This window comes from Branchiostoma belcheri, unplaced genomic scaffold (assembly GCF_001625305.1).
Source record: "Branchiostoma belcheri isolate BF01 breed outbred unplaced genomic scaffold, Haploidv18h27 scaffold137, whole genome shotgun sequence".
Classification (NCBI taxonomy): Eukaryota; Metazoa; Chordata; class Leptocardii; order Amphioxiformes; family Branchiostomatidae; genus Branchiostoma; species Branchiostoma belcheri.
The window spans coordinates 532,144-538,494 of NW_017802791.1; positions in this window are offsets into that span (position 1 = coordinate 532,144).

A 6,351-nucleotide genomic window follows, 5' to 3' on the forward strand; every position below is an offset into this window, starting at 1 on the left:
CAGGACTAGGTTTATTTGCATGGCTCGGGAAGCCGCCGCGGCTTGAATCGCAGCGGGATTTGGGCGCCGGGCGGGTCAAACAAAGGGAATATGAAGTTGTGAGGACCATAGTTTTTTTTTCATTCTTCAAATTGCAGATTGTGTAATTTTTATCCTGAAATCTTGAAAATCTATCTGCAAATTGCAGACTGAAGACGGGTATTTAGAACACTGAATACATGAAGTGTGCGGGGGGGCATGATGTCGATCACCGGATCATGATTTTTTTTCGCGTTGACCCTGATTCAACCCTAAAATAATACTCGAAGAGAACTTCAAAAGTCATCTTTTACTAATCATATATAATTGTTTACATTATATCATTTGATCAACCTGATCCATTAAAAATTGTCAATGGAAAATACCTTGCCAAACAATGCAATACCTATTTAAGTTAATAAAACACTCACTCATTAATTAATTAATTTCCTAAAATACAAAAGACATGTTGGTGAAAGTTATGTAGGCCGTGTAGCTATGTAGGCCGGAGCTTCTATTGCGTGCGATCTACGTTTGGTCAGAAAATACACCCCTCCCCCAACACACACACACACAAAAACACCGATCCGGGAACGCCTGAAAAAAAAAAAAGCTTTGCCTGCAGCGCCTTGATTGGTCGGACGTGTGACCCTCTGGACTGCCGGCTAATGGGAATCTGAACATCTAGACTAATCCACACTGCTAATGCTCATTGACATAATTTATGCAGTTTATTAAAATCCTTGATTACTGTGATTATAGACATGTTTTTATCAACATTTTTGGCAAATAATAAAATCAAGTTATTGTTCAAGACAAATTAAGTTTGTTTTGTCAGCAGCTTTGTTATGCAACATTAATAGAACTATGATTTTGAAATTAGCAACCATAATGGAAAGTATACAAACGTCCAAAGCATAAATGGTAAAAAGTGCACTCGCAACAACGACATCTAGCGACATGCGGCAACTCAGCATGTCTGCATGGCCGTCGCAACAACGACATCTAGCGACATGCGGTGACTTAGCATGTCTGCATGGCCGTTGAAGGGTGGAACCGTTGATCCATCCATCCATGCATCCAATGTCAATCTCGTCTGAGTTACCATTTTCGCGCATGCGAAAATGGTAAAAAAATCAAGTTAAAAAAATGCAGCTAAATTACAGGAACAAAAAGCTGGTATAAATTGTGAATTGCAGTATGTATGAGTCAACAGGATGTACTGAGTTCTTGAGTTCCGTTAAACTTCGGCAGCCTGGGTGCCATCCTGGGTACCCAGACCACAGCCTCCTCGGAGATGATTTTTGTAGGACTGGCTAGGTGAAAACCTATGACGCGCGGATGTCACCCATATGCTGATTTTTCTATAATTTGTTTTTTTCATTGTATCATTGATTGTGCAGGTTAAATTTCGACCATTTTTAAAACTCATCTGAACAGTGAGCAAAATTTCACGCTGTAAAGTCTGTAAGTAATCAGTTTTTATACCACATATGATACACTTAAATCTAAAATCTATTATATGGCACACAATAAATCAAGCTGTTATTCTCATACCTACATGTATTATTACTTTTTAAGTAAAGTAATTTTACTTGCATACCTTTTTGGGTGCGTAGGCTGTTCACACTGGTGCTCCCAAGGATAGTAGGGTTGGTACCATTGATAACTCCAAGGCTGGGAGCGTTGGTACCATTGGTACCCCCAAGGCTGGGAGGGTTGGTACCATTGGTACTCCCAAGGCTGGGAGGGTTGGTACCATTGTTACCCCTAAGGCTGGGAGGGTTGGTACCATTGGCATTGATACCACCAAGACTGGGAGGGTTGGTACCATTGATACCCTCAAAGATGGGTGGATTGGTACCACCGGTTCTTTTGGTACCGTCAGAGGTCCTGGTGGCATCTGTAGTAGTCGCTTCTGTTGCATTCCTTGCTGTCATGTTGTTGACTTCTTGCATAGGACTATCCTGAAAAAGTAGAAACAAGAAGAAATGTAAAACTTGAACATTTACCTAACAAATGCTAAATTTTCACTTTCACATGGGGATGGTGTAGCCCACCAAACTGATGCTTTGTTTATTTTTTAATAATTAAACATATTCATATATTGGCATATGGTGACCAGCCTCTTCAAGTCTGTCTTATATGAATTGTTTTTTTTTGGGGGGGGGAACACCTCGCAGCCATTTTGCTGATTTACGTACAACTTACAAAAAGTAGCTAACTAAATCACATCCAAATCAAAAGTGTTCCACGGGTTACGAATGAAGGAAACTAGTTTTGCAATAAATCCATGTCTTGCCAAGGACTTACAAATTTACAAGATGTAATAAAGAAAAATAATGCGTTCTCCTTCTGTAATGGTAAGCATAATCAATGTGAACATATACTAGTATAACATATTCCTGACGAATCTGGGCCAATCCAGCAGTAGTGTTATTTATATATATATTGTACCTAGCTAAATTCTTCGTGATAACTGCGTATTATGCATAGATTTTAATTGTCTAATCGTCTTAATATTGTGTTCGCCTATGTAATCGTCTTAATATTGTGTTCGCCTATGTTCACCTATGTAATCGTCTTAATATTGTGTTCGCCTATGTTGTTTCATGTACACGATGAAGAGTGTCACAAATCATTGTTTTTAATGTTCTATATACTATGTAATAAGGGCGAAATTCGGGTATTCGCCCGCAAGAGCCTTACTGAATGAAATTTGATTGATTTGATTGATTGAAGTAATAAAACATTTTTAGTATTTTAGTATTGTCTCAGATTTTGTCAGCTACAACGACATTTTACAAGCTCTTGTGTACCCAAATCTTTTTTCTGTGTACTTGCCCTGCTTATGGAGTCGGTAATTTTCTAGGTTGCCTGATAAGAAAAATACATGAATGAAACATAAAGTGTAAAATTGGGCCCTGTCAAAGATGTTGACCTTACCTTTTGCAGGACTTGGTCGCTGTAATAAACTCCTATGGTGACTCCTGCAGTGATTGCTCCCACCACAAGCAGGGTAACCATAAAAATAGCCAGAAAGCAACGTCGATTCACTGTAAAACAGCCTGTTTAAATTTTTATGTATATTAATCCAAATTTGTAAATCAAAAGAAGGCAAATAAAATTAGTCTGCTGATGATATGAAACAAGAAAAAAAATTTAAAAAGTGTATGAATGGACTAACAAATTTAAATGATAATAAAGAGTTAAATGCACTTAAATCTAACCTCTCCATGCTAAAGGAGGGGGGGGGACCAGCAAATCACCATGCGCAGAACTAGCATTGTGTACACGATATATTTTGGGACTTATTTTTAGATAATTTTTTCCTGGGCAAATTTTGCTCAGAAAGGCCTAGTTTTCTGCTAAGAACGACAGAAGAATATATATTTTTAACATACGGCCAAAAAGTGTGACCTTCTCCATTGTTTGACCTGTTTTTGACCTCTAAATACTTATTCTCTGTGCGGACTGTCCCACTTTGACAGGGGGTGAAATCCTGGTATCATTTGGCTGTAGATCATTAAAACCCTGGAGTTGAACTTCCTCTATTTGTACCAAAGGACACCTGACAAATCCAGCTTTGCAGTGGGGGTAAATACTTGAGGTTTGAAATAAAGGTAACTGTGTTTTAAAGTGCTTCTTTCTAGTGGTTTTAGCATAGATTTCCAATGGAATGTCCTTATGCTGGTCCCTGCCCTAAACATGGCAAATTGCAGGCGTAAAAATATAATTTCATTACTATCAACCATAAATTGCAGGAAAGAGACAAATATATTTTTCCAGACTTTGGCTCAGAAAAAATGTTCCCGTATATTGTGGGATTATGCTTGTTACAAATTATGACAACATTTACTACAAAATGTTTAATTGAACAGGATACACCTAGATTTCAACAGTGTCAAATTTATTTCCGTCGTCTTACCGTGAGGTTTATCTGCCTGTTGGACGTTTGAATTGTACATTGGGTTCCGATGAAGTTCTCTTGCATTTGGAGGATTGCGAAGCCTGTGTACGTGTGCGGTGGTGTCATGGCTGGAGCCGTCTGAAGCCTGTTGGCGAGTGTTTGTTGTTGCGCTGAGATAGGTTTCATTATCAAACATGCCTGTAACAGCGTAAGGTTCGATGTCGGCATCGTCGTCTGCCTGCTGGAGTTGGGGTTCTTCGCTTATGTTTTCAACAGCATGAGGTTCAATGTCACCCTCGTTAGACAAGTCTTCGTGCCTAGTCTCGCTATTAACTTCGTCTCCTGTGGTGTCAGGCAGAGATTTGTTAGCATTTCTGTAGGTGCTGCAGTTCATAGTCACTGTGCTGTCTGTTCGCACGACGTTGGGTTCCTCTTTAATGTTTCCAATCGCGTTACCATCTTCATTTTCTCTTGAAGCAGAGTACATGATGTTTTCAGCGCCGATCGTATCAGATACATTGTATACATCGGCTGCTTCGGGGTCGGAAACATCGTTATGATCTGCCATATAATAATTCTCATTCGTGATCGTGCGGTTAGATTCATTGCCAGCTGCATAGGTAGCCTCCAACATGTCTGTTCCTTGAATACTGGGAGTGTCTTGGCCGCATCTGGACATTCTTGTTGCCTCTGTTGTGCTTTCTGTGTACAGCACATCCTGGTCAGGGCCTGAGCTTGTCGGCTCCTCTGGATGGTTTGTAAGATTTACCGGATTGTTTTCTCCTCTGGTGGATTGGTTCATTTTGACTCTGTTGACAAAGCCAGAATGAGAACAAGATGACATTTCGCCCACCATTTCCCTGTTCTTACATGCTAACGTTTAATGACTTAACACGGTGACGGCACACTCAAATTACATCAACTTATTTTATGCCGCCACCAACACAGAGAACAAACACAGGAGAGGACAATACTCATTTTCACTTGAGTTAAGTGAGGAAAGTCGTGTAAAGTGCCTTTCCCAATGGCACAAGATCGGTGGCATGTCAGGACTCGAACTCGGGACCTCTTGGTTCCGAGTAGAGCTCTCTGTCGTTACAACACACGACCTCACAAGGCCCACCATTTCGAAAATTATGCTTCCAACACCCTATATCGACCTCGGAATCAAAGCATGTTTTACGTGTAGTAAATAACTATAAAACAGCCCGGCGGCAATGAGGAAACTACGTGTTAACGAGTCCACGATCGACTAATCACCACCTGAACCAAGCCTGGAAATTGAAAATTGGTTTGGAAATTGGGGTTATATGCACAAAAACATATTGCAGCCTGGTGGCTGAATTGCACGCTCATTTACAATCTATCATTGGAATATAATAAATTTTGACTGTAATTATCAAAACAAGTACAATTCTAAAATCGCTCTAATTGTAGCAGTTTGCAACAAATGTAAAATCACACTAAACGTAGAATCTCAACGATAGATAGTTATAAAAGCTCAAATAAAATAATAACCTGTAGATGATTTGTCTGGGGGAAGTCTCAGTACATTAGGTAGGCAGTCTATAAAATCGTGAGAAAGCCTTGGAGTCACTGCCTGAAAAATGGTCTTTGAAATCCTGGAGGGGAGGAATGTTGTGTGCTGACATAGTCCCCATGTATATAGAATGTATAGTCCCTTACCCGGCCCAACTAATGTTATGACTTTAAGAGAACCCTTTACATCTCACACAACTCAAAGTTAAGACGTTTTTTATTAGAATATTCCATATATTTTCATTCGAATCTTCCATATATTGTGTTACAAAACATGTCAGTCTCAATACCATAGATTTTCACTAATTGAATATGTTGATTATGGTTTTAGACAGTATTATACTGTGCAAGTGTTATTTATGATCTATGTACATATAAGAACACACAATTTAGCCATGTGGGCTGCCAGCTGTTCATTTGAAATAAACCAACCATATTTAAATAAATAATGAATAACCCGGGTATATAATTTCTTGCCGAAAAGGTAACTGCCACCTGCCATTCCCAATAAGTTACATTTAATGCAACAATTTCACTAAAGAAAGGAGTGTTTTCTACTCACACCTTAATGTTATGAAGATCCAAGGAGTATATGAAGATCCAAGGAGCTATCAGATTCAGACACAGGATTATGTAAATGTTTCTCAACCTTGTGCTATTGTATAAACAGGATCTTTGGTCTGATCCAGCTCTGTATGAGGCAGACTAATTATGAGATTGAGAATGGTTGATGTTATACATATTTAATGAACATAAAATGGCCATATTCACATTATATGACATACGAACACTCAGAGCCCTGTGCCAACTTTCCTGACTATGCTACAACTTGTTTACTGTTAGTTCAAATATCTGTTTACTGTTTTGTTTACTTAAATTTTTCC